The sequence below is a fragment of the Phaethon aethereus genome (genome assembly GCF_964289735.1).
Source record: "Phaethon aethereus genome assembly, chromosome: 13".
In the NCBI taxonomy this organism is placed as follows: domain Eukaryota; kingdom Metazoa; phylum Chordata; class Aves; order Phaethontiformes; family Phaethontidae; genus Phaethon; species Phaethon aethereus.
Genome location: NC_138589.1, coordinates 15,713,669 through 15,738,280, shown reverse-complemented (window position 1 = coordinate 15,738,280; position 24,612 = coordinate 15,713,669).

Below are 24,612 nucleotides of genomic sequence, written 5' to 3'. Positions count from 1 at the left end.
ACTGGTCCTGTTCAGACATCTGTTTTCTATGCAGAACAGGAGCCACAAGCCTTATAGTGGTTTTCTGTTGAGTCTTAAACTTTATGCCTGTCATCAGCTCTGAATCGCTGCCTCCAGAGCAACCTACTGAAGCAAGGCACAAGTCCAAAAGGAAGATCTGCCTAGAAGATTTTATTGCTCATGTCCAGTACGGCCCATCTCAGGGACCTTGCTTTTATTTGTACAGAAGCAGCTGTAGCATGATGACAGTATAAATGTAGAGGTAATACAGCTGTTGATGGAGATTTACCCATTTATCGATGTTTTCACAGTTTTTCAAGAAACAGGATGACAAAATCATGTGGATCCTATTTGGGATGAAAAGTAAATTATGAAGAAAGGGGAGAGGCATTTGCTTACACGCATTATAGATATGGCATCTTTCCAGTAGCTGAGTCAAAGCTTACCAAAGATACCTAGCCCAAGACAGAGGACTAGGAACATGGCACTTGTGACAGGAATGCTTATTCATAAATAAAAGGTATAATCTGAATAGAGCCATGGCCAGCAAAGCAGCATTATAAAGAGCCCATGGCATCTGTGGATCACTAGAGAAAGAGATGTCTGTTTTGGCAATAAACTACTTGGGAGTAAAATTCTAGATCTGCTCATAGCTGGGTTCTGTACAGAACAGAAAATCTAGCATGCTTTCTGGTCCCATTTTCTTCTACCAGATGCAGTACAGGTTTTTTGAAGCAGGTAGATCATAAAAACAAGTATTATAGGAGAAACTAGGCTGGATTATTTGGCGATTTCCTGGCATAAGTGCAAGGTGGCTAAGAGAAGTATATTCTGACAGACTATAGCAGAAAGAAATCCATGGCATTTATAGCAATAATGGATGAGTGCTCCCTTCATGAGAATTTCCCATTGGATTGAGCAGCATTGCCAAAGCTTCTGTAACAATGCCAATGAGGAGATAGCCAGGGTTTCTTTTTTTTTCCCTCCTCTGCTAGAAGGAGCTGTAGTACAGCCAATTCAGTCTCTTATACTATAGAGGTTACAACACTGGTAGTACATGTACAATTCTTGTAGATCTCTCAGGAGATAGTAAAGTTTCAGAGAGAAATTTCTGGAACTAGGCAGAAATTCAGACTTTAAGGAGACAGTAAGGAATTAAAACACTCCAGGAAAGCATATTGCTGGAGAGTCCTAACAGTAAAGACCCAAAGAGCAAAGGTATTAAATTAAGCATGTTATCTCACAATCCTGGCATACTGGCATATGCCATCAAAAGCCATTTCAGGATGAGAAAGAGAGGCTCTGTCTATTTATAAGGCAAGGGTAGCAGCAGCTAAAAAGACCCTTGTTTACTTTTGGCCACAGGACAGGATTCCAAGTTAGGCTAATTGCAAATGCTGTTGACCCAATAGAGATTGAATATAAACAGAGAAAATGGAGTTGTTTTTTTTTTAAAGAACAACATCACACTTTCAGTGTATTTTCACTTCCCAAGCACTTTCTCAGATTCCCCTTCTGACCATCTGTCAGGAGTTCAATACATTCTTTATCTGACTTAGGTAAAGAATAACATCTTCCAGGACATGTTAGCATTTGCAAGATTTTAATTCTTCCTAATTGGCCCAACTCATTCTGTTCCATTTTTTCTTGTAGTACTGGTTGTTTAAGTTAGATGGCTGGATCTATTGTAGCACAGCAATTTCTGTTTCCCCCCTCCTTCCTTTAACCCCCGAGTCTGAGTCTACGCTTCTGTTGCTTTGTAGTTGCTCTGTACCTTTCACATGGTTCTCTCCACACCTTTTCCACTGCCAGTTTTCCCTACTCGCAAACCATAGTCAGGTGTCACTGCAGCACAATCACTCTGGTGTAATGCATTGTTCCTTTCATTTTACCTGGGGAACTGCATTTCATGCTTTTTTCCCTTTCAGGTTCAGAAATGTAGTTATAATAAAGATCTAGCCTTCCAGTACTACACTATACTGGGTTTAGGAGCATAAGGCCATCCCTATGCTCTACCAGTCCTCCTTAGAATCTATGATACCTGCTATTTCTTTTAGTATCTCATTATATGTGTCATCAATATCTTGTTTGGCCTACAGCCACATGGCAGCCTGACAAGACTGTGCTGCAGTTTGGCAGTTTCCGTACAGGGCACAGCTGTCAGCATCTCTTATCCTCCATTTCAGAAAATCAGCTGGTACTGGCAAGAGATCATAAGCTAAGACTAAGCAGTAACTGTTCATCCTTTTTAGCAAAGCAGAAATGCAAAAATTATTCCAGAGACTGTTTTCTGTCCTAATCTTTTTGGCAGTCCTTTCTTACTGATGGCAAATCTGATAGTTACTTCGTTTGTGTTTCAGCACTTCAAAACATATAGAATGGGTTTTCCCATCCTCCTTCTACTACTTGTTGCAAATGCACAGTACAGTGCTAGAGGAAATAGAAAAGAAAGGGTGCTTATTACATATATGAGCATATGCTCTGTCTGTTAAGAACACATACTCCAGCTGCTTCTGCAGGCCACTGTCAGGAACACAGGGAATTAGCTTACTGAAAGAGAAATCAAAGGCTGTCTGCCATGCTGACTAATGTTCCGCTTTATTATTTTATGTCAGAAACTGTGAGGATTATATGATGTGAAATATAATATCAAAGGACAGAGGACAAGAAGTAAAAAGGGGAGAAAGGAGCAACAGAGGAGACAAAAAAAAACCAGTAGCAAAGCAAAATAAAAGAAAGGAAAATGAGGAAGAAATTATTTACAGAGAATGCTGAACAATACCATACCTAGCTCCTTCTCGAACACCATGTTGATATTAGGGATGATTTTTTTTTCCTCTGTTATTTGATACACTGTTATATTGAGAACAAAACTGGCGGCACAGGTAAAGAGGAAATATGACCACCATGCAAGAGAAGGAGATAAATATTCAGGATAAATTCAAGAAAGGCTAAGTGAAGAAAAGTGGAAGTTGTAAGGCTGGGGTGTCTGTAGCTGAGACTGCTATTACACTTTCCCCAGAGAAGTAGGTACACTGAAAAAAGTCCTTGATGAAAAGTCAGCCCAGAATCATCTACGTGAAAGCTATGTTAATCAAGGTAACTAGGGGTACTGAGGAAGTCTGGCGCAGGGTGAGAATGCAGAAAGGACATAGATTTGTGAAGCCACAGGTGATGGTTGCCAGACTTAAGAGATGTTATGTTGGTACAATAATTGGACCCTCAGACAACAGAATTACTCACACAAATAATTGCTCATCAGTACCAGTGAGAGAATTGCAATCTGGCCCTTAGTGTGAGGAACAGGTGGCACATTTGAGTGCCTCTTACCCTACTAGTGAGCACATGATCTCCTCCAAGGGAAACCCTATACACTGAAATACTCCTAGAGTATTCATTGCTGTATTTAAGTTAGATTCTAAGATCTATATCCAAAGATAGGTATATGTGTATATACCTGATAAATAGCATACATAACCAAACTGTGAGTACAGCCCTTAAAAGAGAAAATAAGTGCTCATCCACCAAGACAAAAAGAAGCTGTATAATCAGGCTTATATTGTCTGGCTTCTAAGCAGCCAAGTAAAAGCACAGAGAGTATCTACTCCTACATCGGGAGGAGCAAGGGTGACCCACAGAGTATATAAATAAAAAGCCACCTCTGCTGGGTTGCAAGGCAAATCACCTGCTTTGGAACAAGCATGTTAAATATTTATCAATTACAGTAAAGCTGTGTTGAAGGGTATATTTCTCACCTTGATTATTTCACACTTGAACTGAACCCACATTGCACAGTGCCTTGCTAGCATGATGCACTTAAATTCTCCATGTCACAATTCAGGCAAAATTGACACCAATGGTCAAAAAGAAAACTGTTAATAGAGAGCTTCTTTATTCTATGAAATAAGGTTTTAAGACATGTGAACTCCTAATAAGCCTTATTTTATCCAATATAGTTTTGTCTCATGTACTTGCCTGTGCTCTCTTGCCTTCTTTTCTCTTACTTTTTACCCCATGTTTTGTTCAGAAGCCTTGTCTGCAAACTGCAGAGCAACCTGCAAAAGGAAAGAAAAATAAAGGACTGGATCAAGGGCAGACTAACAAATCTTAAAATGATCTGCTCTAATGCCTGGCAGGAGCACTGTGGATATAGATGTGAGGACTTAGATGGAAGACCTGATGTTTTCTGGTGTTATCTTCCCTAGCTGAAGCCATGCAAAAGGCTGTTCCAGAGTGGATACATGACCAGCATACGTACACACAGCCAAGACACACATGAATTGATTGCTTCGCGACGCTGTGCTTCACAGAAGTCAAGATGTAACTTCCTGAAAGCTTCTGACTCTGTTAGAATCTCCTGGTAAGTTTTTCCCGTGAGACAAATTAAAGCAGGAGAATCAGAGAATCATAGATTCATTTACGTTGAAAAAGACCTTTAAGATCACTTAAGATTTAAGTCCAACAGTTAACCTAACACTACCAAGTCCACCACTAAACCATCTCCCTAAGCAACTCATGTACACATCTTTTAAATACCTCCAGGGATAGTGATGCAACCACTTCCCTGGTGAGCCTGTTCCAATGCTTCACAACCCTTTTGGTGAAGAAATTTTTCCTAGTAGCCAATTTAAACCTCACCTGGCACAACTTGAGGCCATTTCCTCTTGGCCTATCACTTGTTCCTTGGGAGAAGAGACCAATACCCACCTCGCTACAACCTCCTTTCAGGTAGTTGTAGAGAGTCTTGTCAAGATTTCTTCCGAGCCTCCTTTCCTCCAGGCTAAACAAACCCAGTCCACTCAGCCACTCCTCGAAGACTTGTGCTCTAGACCCTTCACCAGCTTCATTGTCCTTCTTTGGACACGCACCAGCAACTCAATGTCTTGTAATAAGGGGCCCAAAACTGAACACAGTGTTCGAGGTGCGGCCTCAACAGTGCTAAGTACAGGGGGACAATCACTTCCGTACTCCTGCTGGCCACACTATTTCTGATACAAGCCAGGATGCTACTGGCCTTCTTGGCCACCTGGGCACACTGCTGGCTCATGTTCAGCTGGCTGTTGACCAACATCCCCAGGTCCTTTTCTGCCACTGCATGGGGTTGTTGTGACCCAAGCGCAGGAGCCGGCACTTAGCCTTGTTGAACCTCATACAGTTGTTCTCAGCCTGTTGATCCAGCCTGTCCAGATCCCTCTGCAGAGCCTTCCTACCCTCAAGCAGAACAACACTCCTGCCCAACTTGGTGTCATCTGCAAACTTACAGAGGGTGCACTCTATCCGCTCATCCAGATCATTGATAAAGATATTAAACAGAACTGGCCCCAGTGCTGAGCCCTGGGGAACACCACTTGTGACCAGCTGCCAACTGGATTTAACTCCATTCACCACCACTCTTTGGGCCTGGCCATCCAGCCAGTTATTTACTCAGCAAAGAGTACACCTGTCCCAGCCATGAGCAGACAGCTTCTCCAGGACTATGCTGTGAGAAATGGTGTCAAAGGCTTTACTAAATTCTAGATAGACAACGTCCACAGCCTCCCCCACATCCACTAAGCAGGTCACCTTGTCATAGAAGGAGATCAGGTCAGTCAGGCAGGACCTGCCTTTCATCAACCCATGCTGACTGGGCCTGATCACCTGGTTGTCCTGTATGTGCCACGTGATGGCACTCAGGACGATCTGCTCCACAGCCTTCCCCGGCACCGAGGTCAAACTGACAGGCCTGTAGTTCCCTGGATCCTCCTTCCGGCCCTTCTTGTAGATGGGCATCACATTTGCTGACCTCCAGCCGACTGGGACCTCCCTGGTTAGCCAGGACTGCTGATAAATGATGGAAAGTGGCTTGTTGAGCACTTCTGCCAGCTCCCTCAGTATCCTTGAGTGGATGCCATCTGGCCCCACAGACTTGTGTATGTCTAAGTGGTGTAGCAGGTCGCTAATCATTTCCCCTTAAATTATGGGGGCTTCATTCTGATCCCCATACCTGTCTTCCAGCTCAGGAGGCTGGGTAGCTGGAGAACAGCTAGTTTTACTATTAAAGACTGAGGCAAAGACAACATTAAGTATCTCAGCCTTTTCCTCATCTTTCGTCACTATGTTTCCACTCGCATCTAATAAAGGATGGAGACTGTCCTTAGTCCTCCTTTGTTGCTAACGTATTTATAGAAACATTTTTTATTGTCTTTTATGGCAGTAGCCAGATTAAGTTCTAGTTTGGCTTTGGCCTCTCTGATTTTCTCCCTGCATAACCTCATGACATCCTTGTAGTCTTCCTGAGTTGCCTGCCTCTTCTTCCAAAGGTCATAAACTCTCCTTTTTTCCTGAGTTCCAGACAAAGCTCTCTATTCAGCCAGGCTGGTCTTCTTCCCCACTGGCTCGTCTTTCAGCACATGTGGATGGCCTGCCCCTGCACCTTTAAGATTTCCTTCTTGAAGAATGTCCAGACTTCCTGGACTCCTTTGCCCTTCAGGACTGCCTCCTGAGGGACTTTGTCAACCAAGAAATCATATATGGGTGACTTTCAGGAGTTGGTTGTTTACTTAAGTCATTTATGACAGAGAGTCACAAAAGGCAAGAGTTAAGACCACAGATATTAAGTGTTTGATTTAGCTGGTGAGGTTTTCAGTCTGACCCCTCAAATCCATGTACAACTTTACACTAACTTTTGGACTTCCTATGTGCTGACAAGGGTAAATGCACTCACACATGCACTCCCTCCACCCAACCCTCCAAATGCGGTAAATACATGCTGACTGCAGATGTGCAAATGCCCAGGGCCTTTCAGCCTTTGTTTTGTGAAAATCAGTGCCAGTCAGAACTACAAAGATGCTGAAACAAAACAGCCACTGTAAGCATAGCATTCATTTGCTCTCAGAGGGGAAAAGGACAAACACCTGAAATCTTTCTGTGCCTCAGTGAAAACCAAGTGACACAGGGAAAACCCAAAAGCAGATTCTCAAGAATTGGTATGAATGAGCAGTATCTTGTGGGAGCCAGAGGTAGCAAGTGGAAGAAGCAAGATCATACATTCAATCTACATCTCTGAAAACCCTGTATGCCCAGTTCTCTTTCAAAAAGATATATTTTTATCACTTTGATATTTCACTTGCAATGAGGGGAAAAAACTTCAAAATTATTATAAACCTAGTTGGATTTGGGAAAGAACATTGAACTCTGAGATCATAACTGAGCTTTTTTAACTCAACAGAACTCTCTTGCAAAGTTAATTTTGCAAGATACTTAAGCATGTGCTTAATGGTAACCACCAGCTGAAATTGGTGGGACTACTAGCATGCTTACAATTAGTATGAATGCTTAATCACCTTGCATAAATTGAGACCTATTACTCTCAATAAACATTGGGAGCCCACCAGAAGATGAGTTTCTTGCAGCATTCTGCTATTCCTACTTCCCAACTGTTACAATATATACTTGCAAGTTCACAGATTCAAAAATATATTAGTAGTATATTTGTAGCTACAATGAAAACCAAGCTGGAGCTTTGGAATCTGATACTCATCAACACGATTATTGTCTGCCTTAGCAGAAAATTGTCTCTTGCCTTTTTGAAGTATTTCCACCTCTTATAATTAAAGTAGGGCTTATAACTTATTGTCCCACAAGAATAAAATATTTAGTTGTGTTTTGGGTGGTAGATGTATTCATAAATATAGGAAGCTATTTCTTCAATTAATGGCAAAACCTAGGGATTGTACACTGCCTCCATTATGATATCCAATAGTGTGATAAGCAGATTGTCTATTATTTCTATCAATCCTAAACACACTATCTGCCCTGACAAGCAGAACTGCTGTGGCTCAATCCTGCCACTACTCTTACTTGACATCTCTGTAGAACCATCAAGAGATACCCTGAAAGCAACTGCCAACCTGTCTTTGACAGGCCACTCATGTTTTTTTTGTTTTAGGTTTGTTTTTTTTTTCTTATCCAGCTCTGACAGTGTCATCTCAATGAAGACTAGTCTGAGTAATAAATAAGTAAAATGAAAAACATCAGGAAAAACTAAATGAATTGAAGCCTGACAGAAATAACGTGTTTTAAAGAACTTGTGCATAATACTACCATTCATCCGTTCTGGATATTGCAGGTAAAGCAGCAACTGGTTCATGCTAGGCATTGTACCGCCTTTGTAGTGTAAAAATCATCAGAAGAGAATTCTTCATCTTCAGCCAGAAGAAAGGCTCTTCTTCATCTTCTCAGACGATGACCTAGCTTGTCTTTGTTCCAGGCTGATACACTCTAATTCAATCTGTTTATGTCTAATCCTAAATTCTTAAGAAAACTGCAGATAAATGAGAGTTCAGTGGGCTATTTCTGATGCAGCAAGAGTGAAAGATTTTATAACGTTCCAGATCTTCCCATCTGCCAATGTCTCCCTCTTCACTAGTCTCACTTCAAAGTTCTGTCCCTTTACTGAAATAGGTAGAATCTGAAAAGATTGGTACTTTTTAGAAGTTCATTATGTTTGTCAGGAACTGTGCGACTGGAAGAACATGGCCATAAATGTGCAGAGCTAAAGGACCAGTCCTCTGAGTACAAAGTCTCCCAAACTAAAGGGAACCAGGTAATGTATTACTGAGCACAGACCTATAGCAGAAAGAGCATTTTGTTTTCTGCACCTCACAGCTGCTATTTACAAGAATTGTAGAGATGACTGCAGATGAATCTAAGGTTTTTTTTTCTATTCATCCTGGATAACACATAGTGTTGAATTCTGGACTGAAAGTGCACATTCACATTAGTTTATATAAATTATACCAGCACACCTGGAGATCTTACTATCCGCCAGTCAGCTTCCTGGCACCTATATTCCCTTGGAGTGGGTAGGGTGCTTTGGGTTTTGCAAGAGAAGGCAGTTTGAAGGCTGCTCTAATTTCCTCAGGCGATAAGTCATCAGTGAAGTCATTCCATCATCAGTGCCACGCTGAGGTACAACATGCTTGTTGGGCTTGTTAACATGTGTCCTGTATATCTCCGAAGTTGGGAGAGCATGTGATCAGCAACAGAAAAAGTGTAGTACATAGGCAACTCTAATGCCTTTGTATACAGCCTCAGCTAGGTAAGGGGAATTCTTACCTGGCTGCTTAACAGCAGCTAAGGGAACAGAGCAGGAGTGAAAGTCTGTCCCCTGTTTTAAAGTTAGCAAAGCCTAGGCAAGGAAAAAAGCTGTGTTTCATACTGTGGTTGTTTATGTTACAGCAGAGTATTCAAATCCATTGTGAATTTAAATGATTAGTATGGAATACATCTCCAGGTATCTCCAGCAAATCCTAGAACAGGAAAGTATATACAACTGTTTCTGCTCTGCCAAAGTTAACTATTATTACAGCACAGAGATATAATATTAATTTTGTTCCAACGAAATTGGCTGGCATATGTGTTTCTGCAAGCCAGGCAACAGGTCATTACTGAAATAGGAAAACAAACCTGTTCACCGTTCTTGTTCCAGCACATTGCATTTAGATTTTAAGATCATAACTGTTGGATACCACTCCTGCGATGACGTACAAGACCCATTCTGCCAGAAGCTATATTCTTTCATAAAATGACTTTGCTGTATCTTCCTTATCCAGACCCACCTCAATACAACAAAATTTAAAAGTCCTGCAGACAATGCCAAATATCCTTCATTCATAATTAAGGTGGAGGCAAGTGGTACAAATCTCTAATTATCTTTTATGTCATCTTTATTTTCTAGCAAATTATTAAGTAATGATTTCTAGCCCAAATTCTCTATGTGTACCTGCTAATCCAGGGGTAAAAATATCAGCCCTTCATACTCATTCAGCTAATGGGCATCACTAACTGAAAAATGTTCTTTGCACATATCACTAACTTTCCAATCTTCTTGTAGAGAAGTTTGAAATATTAAAAAAAAAAAAAAAGGAAAACAAAGAGAGAGAGATTCAGGGGAACTTTGAAAGCTGGGTATGGTGCTATCCTGAGTTCTCCCTCCTCTGTGTGGGCAGCAGGCAGAAATCAGTGACAGAATTATCCTGTCGCCTCATATTAGTTTCTGCCAAAGTAGGAGGTTGTCAAGAACAATAACTGAAGTTTGAAACCAGAGTTTATATCCCATGCATTCTTTTTAATTCTCACTGTGCTTCCTGCAGGCAGGATGTTTTCTGCAGTGGCATATCTTGATGATCTTACACTGAAATGCACTAACCTCTTAGGACCAGGATTTCAATAAACCTTTTGAACAAGGCCACAAAAATGTGTCCGAACCTGAAAATGTCTGTGGATTCTTTCACTGCATTGAATTTTTCCTGCAAAAGAGGTTTCCCTCTCAGAACTAAGGCTGCCTCCTAGGCTGGACAAAAGTCCTAGCAAGAAACCTCGCTCCATCCTGAGCCACAGCTTTTGTATGAGGACTGGTCCTTTGATAGTAGCAAAGAAAACCCCAGAGCACCACAAAGCCATGAAAAGCACAATCAGAGACTACCCACTTTCAAGAGCTGCAGTACCAAACTTTGTAGCCTTTCTTCCCTACTTTTCTTGTTTTCGTTTGTTTTCTTCCTAGTCCAAGTAAATTCTCTTCCCAGTGCAGGTTTTGCTGTGTGGACTGTGAAGTCAGAAAGCTTGGCTCTCTCTGAAATGCATTTTCATAGCACTTTTGTATGCCCTAAAAATCTATTGTTTGGGTTGAAATTACCAAATATTTTGATATGCTGACAAAGTAGAGAGGAGTCTGAAAATTTAAAAACATTCTCTCTTCTTTCTAAATCTCACAATCTTTGGGGAGCTGATTTATAATTTCTGACCTGTTGTAACTGGCAAAACTGGGAATCAGTCCTAAGCAGCCTTGCCTATTCTTTTCACCACTCCCTAGAGTATCTGTGTAGACATGAGGCAGAATGGCTGCTTTGCACACATGCACCCCTCTATCCCTCTGTACCTATCCCTGAATATTAATTAGCATCTGACAAATGCGCTCTTTACAAAGCAGCTGTAAAGAGTGCTACAAGGATTGCTGCTCTCTGGTTCCCCTGAGGCATTTTGGTCTGTTCTCAGGAAACCTCCTGCAGTTGCTAAAACGCCAATCCATCCACCACTAGAGCAGAAATTTGTCCCATAGTGTACATAGATATACCACGACTTTGACTTCAAAGCTGTTAACCAGATGCTTTCCTCAGTTATGTGTTTATTTTTCATAATGCATTTGGCTGCCATATCCACATGCCTAACCTTGGCCTCACAGCCACCATGGATTTTGTGCTGTATGATGTGATTTTCACCTAAATGAAGCCTGCAAAGACAGTCTAGATTTACAGAAAAAAACAGAGAAGCAGGTATTGCTTTGCCAACACCTTTGTTAATATTAGAAAAACAGACTATTTAGTACATAGTATTTTTCTGACCCAAAACTTTATAATAATTTAAATTCCCATTCTTAACACCTTACAAGTGACTCAGAATAATTTTCAGAAAGATAAAAGAACTGAAGTTTTTAATTGAATTTAAAGAAGAGAATTAATCAGTTCATAAAGTACCATACATTATCCTCATTGTCTGTTTCAGGAGTCTAACCTCTAAAGTTGATACAAAGGTAACCCGAATCCCCCCTGTGAGGACTGTTCATATCCATTAATTGTTGCAATACAAGATACTGTAGGTTTGAGCTGGTTGCCAGTTCTTCAGTATCTGAAACGTACTCTCAGCAGAGTGGAGGACACCGCTGGGACTCATTTAACTCTGACTTTCACATTAATTTTGCTGTGCTGTGAAGAGCAAAGACAAAATCAATGTCCATCAGTGATTATTCAAGGTAAAATATCTAGTGATATTGAATACCAATGGTAGTAGTGAGCATTAGACTTACTTAAGAATTGTAGAGTTGACAAAGCCATTTATTCCAGTTTCACTTAATTTTCAATGAGGCATACAAGTTTAGAAAAATAAAACAATTGCAATGAAAACATCGGATTGCAGTTCCTTGCAAGTTAGATTTTAAATCAACAAAAAGTATTGTATATATAAACTTTTTGCAGTGCAAAGTTCAAGGAAGGTTTGAATCATGCAAGGACATGCTAAATCTCTGCAAGAACATTTTGTGACCGAGGGAGCTAGCCCTTGTAACAGCTGTATTAATTTTGGCACTGGATCACTTCTTTGTGACTTCAGTGTTGAGAGTGTACGGAAGAAAATGCAACTGATGTGACAGCTCTCCCACACCTGTCCTGTTCACTCTCTTCTCTCATTTTCTCCAATAAGCCATGTGTGAAATCCTCATTGAGTTAATGGGAGTTTATCAGATTTCATCATATAACTTAAAACTTTGTAAATATAGCAACAACAAACTGAATGAGTTTCTATTGAACATTTCTCAAGTTTTCCCCTGAGATTCTCATAAAATAATTTTTCTTTCTTCCGTGAAATTTCCCTATTGTTATTCCAATTCTATTGGTTATGTCCCACATTCATCTGAGCACTTAAAGCACAGTATTTATCTTGGCAAAAAGCTAACTGATAGCCCAGTTCTCCTCTCATGTAAACCACTGACATAAAATCAGATCCACTATGCTTAAAAGGCTTCATTACTACTGAACTTCAATGAAAATTATTTTCTTTTATTCCTCCCAGTGAGATAATAAATTAAAAAAAAAAAAAAAATCACAACTCCATGAAAAAAAAAAAAACACACTTTGAAAAGCAACTCTGGATGACTATTTAGTCTTGTTTACCTATGGAAAATAATTTATCTTATATGGAAGGTGGGCAGCTTTCAGACATAAATTGGTACCAGAAAAATCAAACTTGCTACAAATAGTTTTAAGGAAAATGTTTAACCAGCCCTCATTAGTAAAGACCATGTTTTGGACTAACATCAAAGCAAGGAGAATTAAATTAGCCAGTTCTGATTGTCTCCAGGCAAACACTAGCAGAGATGCTGAGAACCATCTTGCAAAACCGCTTTTTATTGGATTCTTCTAGCAGTATCCAGAAGGTGACTGATAGGCAACAAGTGGTGAAACATTGTCAGTTAAGCCAAATATTGTATTTCAGATTTGGAATAGCTTTGCAAAGATGGTATTTTGAGATGCTCTTGGTTTACAGCAAAGTACTGTACATACATAAAGCGAACATACTCAGTACCCGTTAAAATCGCAGTTTCTTTAAAAGGCAGTATACGTAGTGTGGTCAACAGAAATTTTTTTCACTGTAAAGAAATCCAGTGTATTAAAAGGGCACAAAGAAACCCTGAGGAAGCAAATGAGTCCATCCCAAAACAAAGATTAAGCTCACAACAATGGTGAATGCAAGCAGAGCAAACAGCCAAATGAGAAATGCCACTAAAAGGGTCTAATAAATGATTATGTCTTTGATTTTCTTGTTTCTCACGCTGTAAGCTCTATTCACTGGCTTTGCCCTATAGCAAAATCTTATTCATAAGACAGAGAGGAAAATGAAATAGGATTCAAACAAACAAAATCTTCTTAAAAACGTAAGCCACAGGGGGGATAGATTTTTTATCCTATCTTCAGTTTACACTTTGTCCTTTATTCTGGCATCAAAATTGTTAACGAATTAAATTCTTTCTTCTAAGTAAAATTCCCACTGTATATTTGTTTCTATTCTAATGATGCTTTTTTTTTTAATCTAGCCATAAAAAGACTAGCAACATTAATCTCTGCAGTTAAGCAGACAATAAAACCCCTACAGAGCCTCTTTCCCACCACAACTGTTTCATTGTTTGAGGTAGTATTGTTTTCCAATGCACTGCATGTGCAGTACAAAGTATGGCCCTAATCCTCTAATGTGATCTGCCCTAGCAGAAAAGGCATCTGCCTAGCTGTCCAAATCACAGCCAAGACCAGAATGTCTTCAAAGTGTTACAAGGTTTACTCTAAAGATCTACTTGAAAATTGAGTTTAATAGAAGCTGAGTCAGAACCTCCAAATACAGCTAGAAAATGACAAAGCCAATGAAAGTGAAAAGGAGAAGAGGCAGAGTCTGACACTGGGATAATAATTAGCTATATTCAGGGAATGATACATCTACATAGAAATTACTGGCCACAGTTATTTGATGTTAATACTTTTTAATTGCTCATTTATAGGTAAAGCACATTGATATTACTGTCTCTAGTTCAGACACTCAAACACAAAGCGCCTTTCCTGAAGTGACAGTTAGTCTCAGAATCAGAACTAAGACCAGCTCTCCTGCCTCCAAATGCCATGCCCAATTAACTAAACCATAGTTCCCCACAGGAACAGAATCTGTGCTCATACAGGAAAATCTGTGTGCATGCTACTCAAGGAAATTAAAGTGCAGCTATAAATCTCAGCTAGTAGCTGCTGTCTGGCCAGCTGCCCAAATTAAGGCCAGAGGTGTCCTCACTATGAAGGAAAATATTTGCTGCTTGTAAATTGATTTTTGTTTCTTCTTCCAAAGGAAAAAAAAAAAAAAATCAGCCACGCATACCCAGCCTTCTCAATTTAAAATGTCACACAATACAGCCTCACAATCATTCAGGTGACACTCTAAGTTTATCTCATGCAACACATTGCAAGTTCAAGGGACACACCAAGGAGAGTTCAGTGACATGTTAATTATATCTCCAGTAAGAACATCCACTTTAAAAAAAAAGTATGTAGGTATACTTATCCCTTTAGAAGGACAAGAGACTAAGGAGATTGTTCTTTTGTTCTTGTATGAGAAGAACCATTACACACCTATCAGTAATAGACAGAGGCAACAACCTTGACAATATATACTTAGCTTAAACTCATCTGCTGAAAAAAGCCTGTAGTGTCAATAGAAATATATATACAATAATTATATTGATGATCCTGTGCTGTTCAGCTAGGAGCTTTTGAAATGGAGGTCAGTGGCTGAAGATGATAATGTTCAGGTTCAGGATATGTCTTTTCAAAAAGTAGTTTTGAAAATGAATGCAATGTGAAGCAGGTCCATTGGTTCAGATAACTTTGAATTATATATCTTCTGTGGAGGGATCAATTGGACTCAACTTCTGTTATTATTAGTCAGAGCACTTATGCCCCTGCTGTAGAAGAAAAGTTCATAAACTCAGGTTTGCCCAAGATGAATGAGCTATAAACTACCTGCTGTTTTATCTTTCATTACACGTTTTCAGTGTTTCACTTTTCCATTGCCATACTAGGTTGTTAATGAAGATGGCCAAATGGATCATGTCAGATTGTATCCCCATGTATCTAAAAATGCAATATGTCACCATGTAAGAAAAACAATTCTCATGCCAGTTTATCATAACTGTTACTATCAATTGCATGGGTTTCTGCAAGTGTCTTTATCAAAAAGGTTTAAAACGGTTCTTCTGGCATTATCTGGAGAACTATATTCTCTCAGAAGCATATTTCTAATCCTTCCAATCTGATGACAGATTTTTAACTACTGGCAGCAATAAAACAAATTTCTTTCCAGCACATGATATCCACTGAAAAAACCTTCCAAGCATATAGTTCCTCTAATGTTTGACAGTCATTCCTGCATCATAATGTAGAGTGAAATGTACTGTATCGTAACATATACATACCTGAGATGATAGTTTTAAACTCTAGAGTCTGGGGGTCAATCAGAGTTTAGCAGTAGCAGTAGAGAATTTGGTGTGCATTGTGAAACCTGCGTGAGGATTTAGCTACATACTCGAACAGTTTTCTTGTCCTGAGCTTTGTGTTGCTCCTTAGGTCAGCTACAGGGATCCTAGCTCAAAGACAAGCAAGCTATATACCTACAGCAACATCTGCAGTACAGATACGCAAAACTCAAGATGAACAGAGAAAGTTGTCTTGAGTCCCATTACTAAATCTTGTTGTATCGCATCAGGAAGTTATTCTAGAGAGAGCAGCTGATACAATTAGTTGGAATTACTAATTTAATAAACTGTCTCTCAACTGTTAATCTTTGGCAGAACTGTGATTTGCCAACCAATAAAAGATTTATTTTTAGGCTATTCCACCAATACTACTGTACTCTTTGTAATGCGCATCTTTAAAAATCCATTTGTTTCATTATGGTTTCCCCCTAGCGAAAAGAGCAATAATGCTAAGAGGGTTTTTGTATTGGTACTTATCTTAAACTACTACATATTTTGCTGAATGAATGGGAAGAGATTTGGATGTGACTTTGGAAATTAGTTTTAATAAATTGTCAGTCCCTCATTTCAGTGAAATGTTTGCCAGAGATGAACATTTGCTATCATCAGTACTTGCACCACATCTCAAGGGCAGAATTAAAACATACTTCTAACTCAAACAGACATAAATTGCAGGAAGAATACTTTAAAAAATAAAGGGCTGAAGGCCATGTCATAAAATGCCTCCCCTACTTCCTCTTCTCTGTTTTTAATCTTCCTGGCAAGGTGAGCTTTCTGACAAAAAATCTTTTGATCACAGCCAGGAATGCAAAAGACAAAAGTAAAATGGAGAGTCATCATGACATTACTGTTATGAGCTGATATAGCTAAACTGGGCAGATGCCCAGCCACACACTATGCTTAAGAATAATGCAGCCCCCAGAATACTTTGTCCTTTTCTTAATACAAGAATTGAATACTAATGTTCTGAAACATTAGCTCAGAGAAAATTACCAAATTATGCCATATGCCTGGCTTTTAACTGATACTTTAATGGGATCTTTAAGTCAGGTGTCAGTGAATTACAATGTTAAACAGTATACATGTCTCTCTGTTAGAAACAACTGGATGCTCACTATTTGTGAGGCTGCACAAAGCACAGCTTCTGGACAGCTAAGATATTTTACTTTATTCACTAATTATTTGCACATAGATGCTGCAGCCAAGATCATTTGCTTTTAACTATTACAAGGTAGAAGAGCTGGGTCCTGAAATGCATTGGTTTCAAAGATCCTTAAACATTCTCGGGATACATTAGCTGATACAATACTTTCTCTTAACTCCCTGCATATTATTCTGGTAATTTTAACCCTGGCAGACAGTGTTCTAATACAGCTGATCCCAGTATAACATTTCACACAACCAGTTTTATTTCAGCTATTTGTGCACCTGGACCGTACAGTTACCAGCTGCATATATGAGATTTTCCCATATGCTACAATGCCTAGAACAGTCCTTTGTTCAAGGAAGATTTTGGGTATGCCCTTTACCTTCGACTTTAGCTTTGGATTATTTGAAAGTTACCAACTGTAACAAGATGCAGGTTTTGCTAGTATTGTAATGAATAGAGGAATTTCAGGATTTAAGCAGAAAGGAGTGTGGATTATTTAATGGAGCCCTAGAAAATACTTGTACAGATACATTTGTTTTTTAACTTTGTAATTTTAATGGTTACTGTATTAATGTGCATAACCAGGGATCTAACCAGTTATTCACAGAAAGTCATTTTATTTTAAAATTAAATGTTGAGAACAAGTTTTCTGCTAATCTGGTATGCTATGACCTTAACATCAGGGAGCAGCTCTGGAAAGTAAGCAGCAGAAATTGGTCTTTCAAGGCAGGATTGATACCCTTTCATTACTGCTACTGCCTAGCCATTTGCCATTCGGCTTGAGGTAGCAGGGCTCTTACAAGTACCACACATCTGATTCTTTTCTGGAGGGTCTTTGTTTCCACAGCTACAAGTGGATGTTGGCTCTGGTAGTACCTAAAGGAATTGTCTTGAAGCTCTGAAAAGTAATACTGCTACAGGTTCAATCAGTCCTGCCATACAACACTAAGACCACACTGCCAGCTTTATTTACAGTGAATTATATCTATGCAGTTAAGGTTCTGACATCAGCACCTCATAGCTCCTGTTTTTGTAATCCTGAAGAGAAATTTGCTCTTTTACCTCAGTAGCAAAGTATGTAGGTAAGCTGAATAATGCCTGTTCTTCACAGGAATGCTACAAAAATATTCAAATACTCAAACATTTGTGTAGTAGTTGAATAATATTTTCACTCCTTTACATCAGGAGTGAAATCCTAGCGTACAGAAAGACACCAGTGAGTCTATATTTGTGTGGGTGTAGCAGTAAGATTCCAGCACTAAGATCAGCGATATAATCAATGGCTTTGCCAAGGAAATGTCCCTGGTGAGGTCCAAGAAACACTGACACTTTGTATGGGGATGGCTTCTACTTTCAGGCACAGGCAGTTGCTGTGATGCATTTGTGCCAGGGCTTGGCCTCTTTGCCAGACAAACATCTGAAGAGCTCTGGGGTTTTTTAGATGTGTATTTTGCACTCACCTTGCAATCTAATTTCATGCTGTGTTATGCCGTCCTACAAACTTATAATTCATATCATGACTTACAATGTTTGTAAGCATTTCTTTTCTTGCAGACAAGTATGAGAGTTTGGTTTTATTTTTAAAATTGCCACAAGTGCCAAGTTAAATAAGCATCTGCAGGGGTATTTTCACTCAGAGGACTCTCTCCTTTCCATTTTGAAGAGGCTCTCTGTATGTCATCCTTCATGGAGAGGCAGCACAAACCCTGGGACTTTTGTAAACATACTTAATATCTTACATACTGCACTAACCTTGAACTAGGCTGTTACATAAATGCAAACCTAGCAGAGGTGTCATTCAGACAGTTACAGTGAGCCAGAAGTGACAAGTAACTTCTCTTATTTTACATAAAAATAAGATACACGTGAATATATTATGTATTTCTTAAATCAGCTTTAAATTGTACAGTTCTTGTTTGTGCTTAGCTTTATCTACCAAGAATTTCTTTTCATTATTGCCAGAGCATTTACTTTTGCAGAAAAAGTACTTGATACAAAAGGAAATAAGAAAATGGCTTCTGTTTGTGAAGCTCCAGAACACAAAGCAGCAACAAGGAACTGTTTTAATTTGCAAAGAATTCTTTGAGTGATTACTTTGTTTTCCTGCAATTTAGACCTGCCAGCTTGGAAATAGCTATTTAAAGGTTTGTGAGGGTTGTCAGCATAATTTTAGAACTGCATAGTTTTATATTAGTGGTAGGTGCTTTCACAGTCAGCTTGTATCTTGACTGTTTAAATCTCCTAGTTTTACTAGGCAACACAGATACCTTGGGATATATTTTCCACTTGGCTGAGGCTTGAAATCCTTTTCTGGTGGTGTAAGTTGCCCACTAAAATGTGTGCCTATTAAATAAATTGCACCCACAGTTCAATGAATGGTGCAAAAATGTATATCCCTCAAGATTTTAATAATAAAAAACCCCTTTAAATACCAAGCCAGATTATTGCTTTTGAAATTCATTCAGGTTCTCTCATGGATCACATTTTGACAAAATGGACTTTTTCATGCATATTTTTTAATTTTATTTTGCCAAAGTCACATTTTAAGTGAAAACATATAAAGGGAAAATGTTCCAACTAGCTCTAGCTAGAACATTGCAATCTAAATAAGGCCAGCAGTCTGATAGTATCACCTTCAAGGACTAAATTTACTTGTGATGTTAAGGCGTGCCGAATTTAACACTCCAAAAATGTAAGTCAGCATGATTAATATCTATGGAGAAAGGACATTTCTCATAAAGGCAAAAGGCTATGCCTGTGTTAGGTGGATCCCACGGAGTTCTGATGAGCTGGAGGTGTTTATAAAATAGTCTGTATGAATATTCCTGCTTCATTTGTTTTTTATGTATAATGACACACCTCAGAAATATTTCCATGCAATTATACTTTATAAATGGAATGACACCTTTTATATACTCAAAGACCATCTGAGGATATCTGAAGATGTCCAAAATACAGATTTTGCAAAATCCACTTGCAGGGTTCTTTAAAACTGTAAATTCTTGGACACTATCATCATAGACTATGATACTGCATGTCATTAGTGGCTCTCCTGTCTTCCTCAAACAGTCACTTTTTTTTTTTTAACATACTACTACTACTACTACTACATATTTCCCAACAGGAAGCAGGTCACATAAATTTATTAACATCTCTGTCTTAATTTTTTTTTTTAATTTTTCTGTATTGCCTGGGAACATTTTTACAGACTTCAGCAGAAGGAACAGATTCCAAAACACTTGTGGTAGTTCATAGGCAGCTGAGCTTCCTGGGGTATTCTGAGAAACTGACTTTTCCCCAAATGGACATCACAAATTATTTTTGATCCTCAGAATTTTTTGGCTCAATTACTGTGTCAGCTATCCTCCTAACCAGTGTATAAAGAAGGGTGTCTTGTTATTCATCTGTTAGTTTTCTAATGAAGTCACAGCTGTCCTTTTGGTATAAATATTGTTATGGAGCCATTCAACTGGCTAGAGAGAATGTGTAAATTATATCATAGTTATCTATAATATAACAAATTGAATTATCTTTATAAAGAAAAAAATTTGTGGCCATGGTGTCCTATCAAAGACATAACAGAATAAGATTAACATCAGTAGGAACTATCATTTACGTATGCCATAGATTTCTGGCTCAGGAGACTTTAGTCCTCCTGCATGTAACAGCGTCTGAACTGACTCTTGCTCATTTTCTTAGGAGTACATTTTTTTGTTATTAATGCTTCCACTGGATGTCCTAAAAGAAAGCCATGATGCATTCATATCCTTATAGGTTTGCTACTGTCAAAAGTAACAGACTTGTAAGATACTAAAACACTGACTTTATCTTCAGCTCTGAACTAAGCTTCAGTCTAGAGTATTTGTCAAACCTGATCTTGCTTTGGCCATGTTGAATTATAGGTGGTAATACTATGTGATGTGACTGCACATCTCTCTGTGTACTAGTCTGAGATTTTACAATACAGCTGGCACAGGAACACACATGGAAAACATGACGTGTTTTAAACTCGAGCCTTCAGAGGTGATTCCCTGGCTCAGGATGCAGTTGAGAAAAGATTTAGGATACCTTATATTAGCTATAGGCAGCAGAAAAATTAACAAAACTGGATAGTGCTTGGTTTATGGGGTTGCACAAAACTATGTCAGCCAGAATCAACATCATGAAAGCAGTTAGACGCACAGGCACCTTTTTTTCAAGACTCCCATTTACCAAAAAGGAGAGCAAAGAAGAGAAGAGCCTGTACTAGCTCTTTACAAGGTACAGCAGGTATCTATTTAGGTTTAGCTTCTATTTGATGGAGTGAACCTTGTGGCCAAGTTAATTTCCCATTATTTCCTCTGTTTGACCTTTCCTGAGCTTTTTTATGTACTCCCTTAATGTTCAGAGAAGCAAAGGAATAGTGAAAATGGGATCTCATTTCCTGGTTGAGCTACAACGATGAGTTTGTTGCTTATGCTAGATAAATTCATAACATAAAATGTGAACTTATCCATAGAAGTTTTGCTTACTAGTAGTGTTTATTGGGCTCATACCCGAGTCCAAACTCAGTCCAATTAAGCCTAGTTCAAAAAAAACAAAGATCTCCAGGGAGAACTATTCCTAGAAGATCTGTACCGTGTTTTACTGTAGCTGCTCTACACATCATGCCTTGTCCAAATGGAAGGTAAAAATATTTTACTCCACTGGGTTGGTAAAGGTGAAATGTTCTAAATAAAAAGAGACAGAGAAATAACAACCCAGTAACACCCGATCAATGAACAGTAGTAGTCTAAATGGCTTGACACTAGTCACTATTGATGTGTGGGATACAGTAAGTCAAGAATATTGAATGCCATGTTGTCCAGCAGTATGACCAGCACTAGTCTGGTCATAATAACAAAATATCGTAAGTGCCAAAATAAATCCAGGCCGGTTGGGGTTTGAAACAAAAGCAGCTAGGCATTTGTTTTGCTTACTTGGCAGTAGATTATTGAAACACCTCACACTGTCATTGTCAAGACACAGAACTTAACATCTGTAGCGGATGCAGCAGTAGAACAACGGGGGGCGGGGAGGGCCTTGCGTATCCTTGTACAGAGATCAGTTTTGAGCTTGCCACACCACCAGCCTCAAAGAAAGGGTGATCACCCACAGTTCCTGGGAGCACACTGTGGGAGTACAAAGAAAAGGGACAGACCACGTCCATTAACTCCAATTAATGTAACAACCCCCCCTTGAATTTTATTCAATTTTAAGTCCAGGTGTGTGTTATTTTCTGTTATCAGTCTGTCCTTCAAGCCATTAAAAGGAATCTGTGTCTGTCTTTCCCCACAAATGGAGATTCTACACAAATGTGGTTCCACAGCAGGAAACTATACAGTATAGTATAAAAGAACCTTTTATCAAACTTAAAAGGATTAATGCATTTCTTTCAGCAAAAGCTCTGCATGTCTCCCAACTCAAGCAGTTTATAAAAGGACAAGGATTTTTGTTTAAAATACAGGTAAAAACCAATTATCCAACATGAAATCTCCAGCTGTTTGTTTGGGATCAAAATTGAACATGGGAGAAGCAGCCCCCAGTAACATGTGCTGGAATGTCAGTGCATGTATTTTGTGGACAAGGAAGCCAGCAGGAAAAGAGAAAGATTTTAGCATTTAACATCTCAAGCTAACACTGTTTTCAGCTTTTGGGCCAGGGTAGCTTAACTGCAACAAAGCACCATGTCCAACAGAGCCTGTCATGATTTCAATTTTCATAATGAAAGATGTGAACAGTTCTTTTTAGAAAATCTTTTACCAGCCATTTTTCACTATGCTTTTTAGAGCAGTAAAATGAAAATTAGTATCCATTTCTTGTAATTGTTACAGAACCATAACCCACAAAAGCATTAGGTACTACAGTGGTGGACATCGCAGAGCTGAACGGCTGGACATTCAAGCTCTAACAAATCCTGTTATGATGGTTTTAGAAGTTTACTTTCCCAGCTGCCCTCTCCGCTCCTCTGCCAGTTTACCACTCCCACAGCAGAAGGAAATGTATGCCCAGACTTCAGCCATTTCAATGCAGAGCCTGACATTTTAGCATAAAATCACCTTTACGGCTGTACAAATGAAGCGTTCTGACTCAGGAGCTTTGGTGATGGTTTAACACTAGTGTTTACTTCACCTTTCAATACTGATGGTGCCTCCTATAGCAGAAGCAAATATATACTTTCTCCTCAGAAAAGTAGTTCCCAGGCCATTATACTAGCTTAAACTGCCAGTGGAGGTAATATTCTGAATAACACGTTGATGTTTTTTAATTTGTCTCTTAATAAAACTGAGGATTACATCACAATTACATTGGAGAATTATATGCAGAAAGAACTGTAACCAGAGAGTTAAAATCTTGCATTGACATTGAATCTAAAATTAAAAACAAACAAGATAAATTGTAGCCTGAACAGACTCCTATGTAATTTGGAATTTCGATGCATTACTTTGCTGTTAATCAAAGTTCCCTTTCTTTTAACCTTAACTGTTTGACTGTCTCTCCTGCCTGAATGTCAGTATGAGGCAACAGTGAAAGTCAATTGACAGTGCCTTGCCATTCACACCGTGTCCTTTATCAACATGTTGTACTTGTTGGGAGTCAGGCAAATGAAACACTAAGCGACATCAACAGAACTTGCACTCTTGAAATCACAAGATCATTTTTTTTATATATTTCAATTACATGTGGAGCTTGTTGACAGACTCATGAACTAGAGACGCTTTGGTAAGTGCAGTGGAGGGGTGGGGAGCTGTGAAATGCCATTATGTGTAACTGAGTTGGGTAAGTTTGACACAGGTAAAAGCAGCCCCATTGTCTTTGGGATGGAATAAAAGATATTTGCCCTCAAGAGGCATTTTATTCTTAAAGGGACAATAATGCCAATATCTGGAAATTTAATGTCAAATAAACAGAGGAACAGAAGCATTTGTTGCCAGTATTACCAGGGAGGAGTATTGCATTTCCACTGATGTCTATAAGAATTGATGATGCTCAGCAGTTGTGAGTATCAGCCTCCATTCTGAATTCCAGCCATGATGCTGGTTACAAGGAAGAGACCAAGAGATGGCTGGGCTGCTCCTTCCCTGTTTTTGCCAAGGTATGTGAGGATAACAGAGGTGCTGACAATACTAGGTGTTAAACTGCTGGAGTATCCCAAATACTCCACCAGCAGGTTTTTCTGGTTTTCAGACAAAGAAAGCAGTCCTCACTCCAGGAAATTTGAAAGGATACAGAAAATCCTGCATGAAACAATGGGCTACAGCACCAATGGGCGGGGGGGGGGGGGGGGGGGGGGGTGCGTGTGTGTGTGGAACCAGGGTTAGTATATAACGATGTACAGGGTTAGCACGTAACGAAGTACATTGTTTGTGCATATCCTGATACAAATATATTTCAAAATGCTCTCTTTTGTCACCAAAGTATCTTGTTAATCCTCTTGTTCTATTACCTGTGTACACATTATTTGAATATCACCTCAGTTACTGTCATTATTCCTTAGTCCCAAATCCTCTTACAACCTGACGTTCCTCATCGTGGGCTTTTCCTCTCAGCATTTGGTCAAGTCACCTCATCACTCACTACTTGTATGTTTTGTGAGCTAGCAGATTCCTGATTCCAGAGATGAGGACTGGGGAGGATTAGGCAAGGAAAGGATCTTACACGGATCCTGTATTACATACCCTGGCCTCTTTGGTGGAATGTGACAAGGACACCCACAAGCAACCACAATTTTTAAATTTTTTTTTTTTTTTTTTTACATTTACAATACTGGAGAGCTGTGGCATAATGTTTATGCAAACAGTGAATTTACCTACTGTCAAGTATGTCTCAAGGTTTTAAAAGTGTT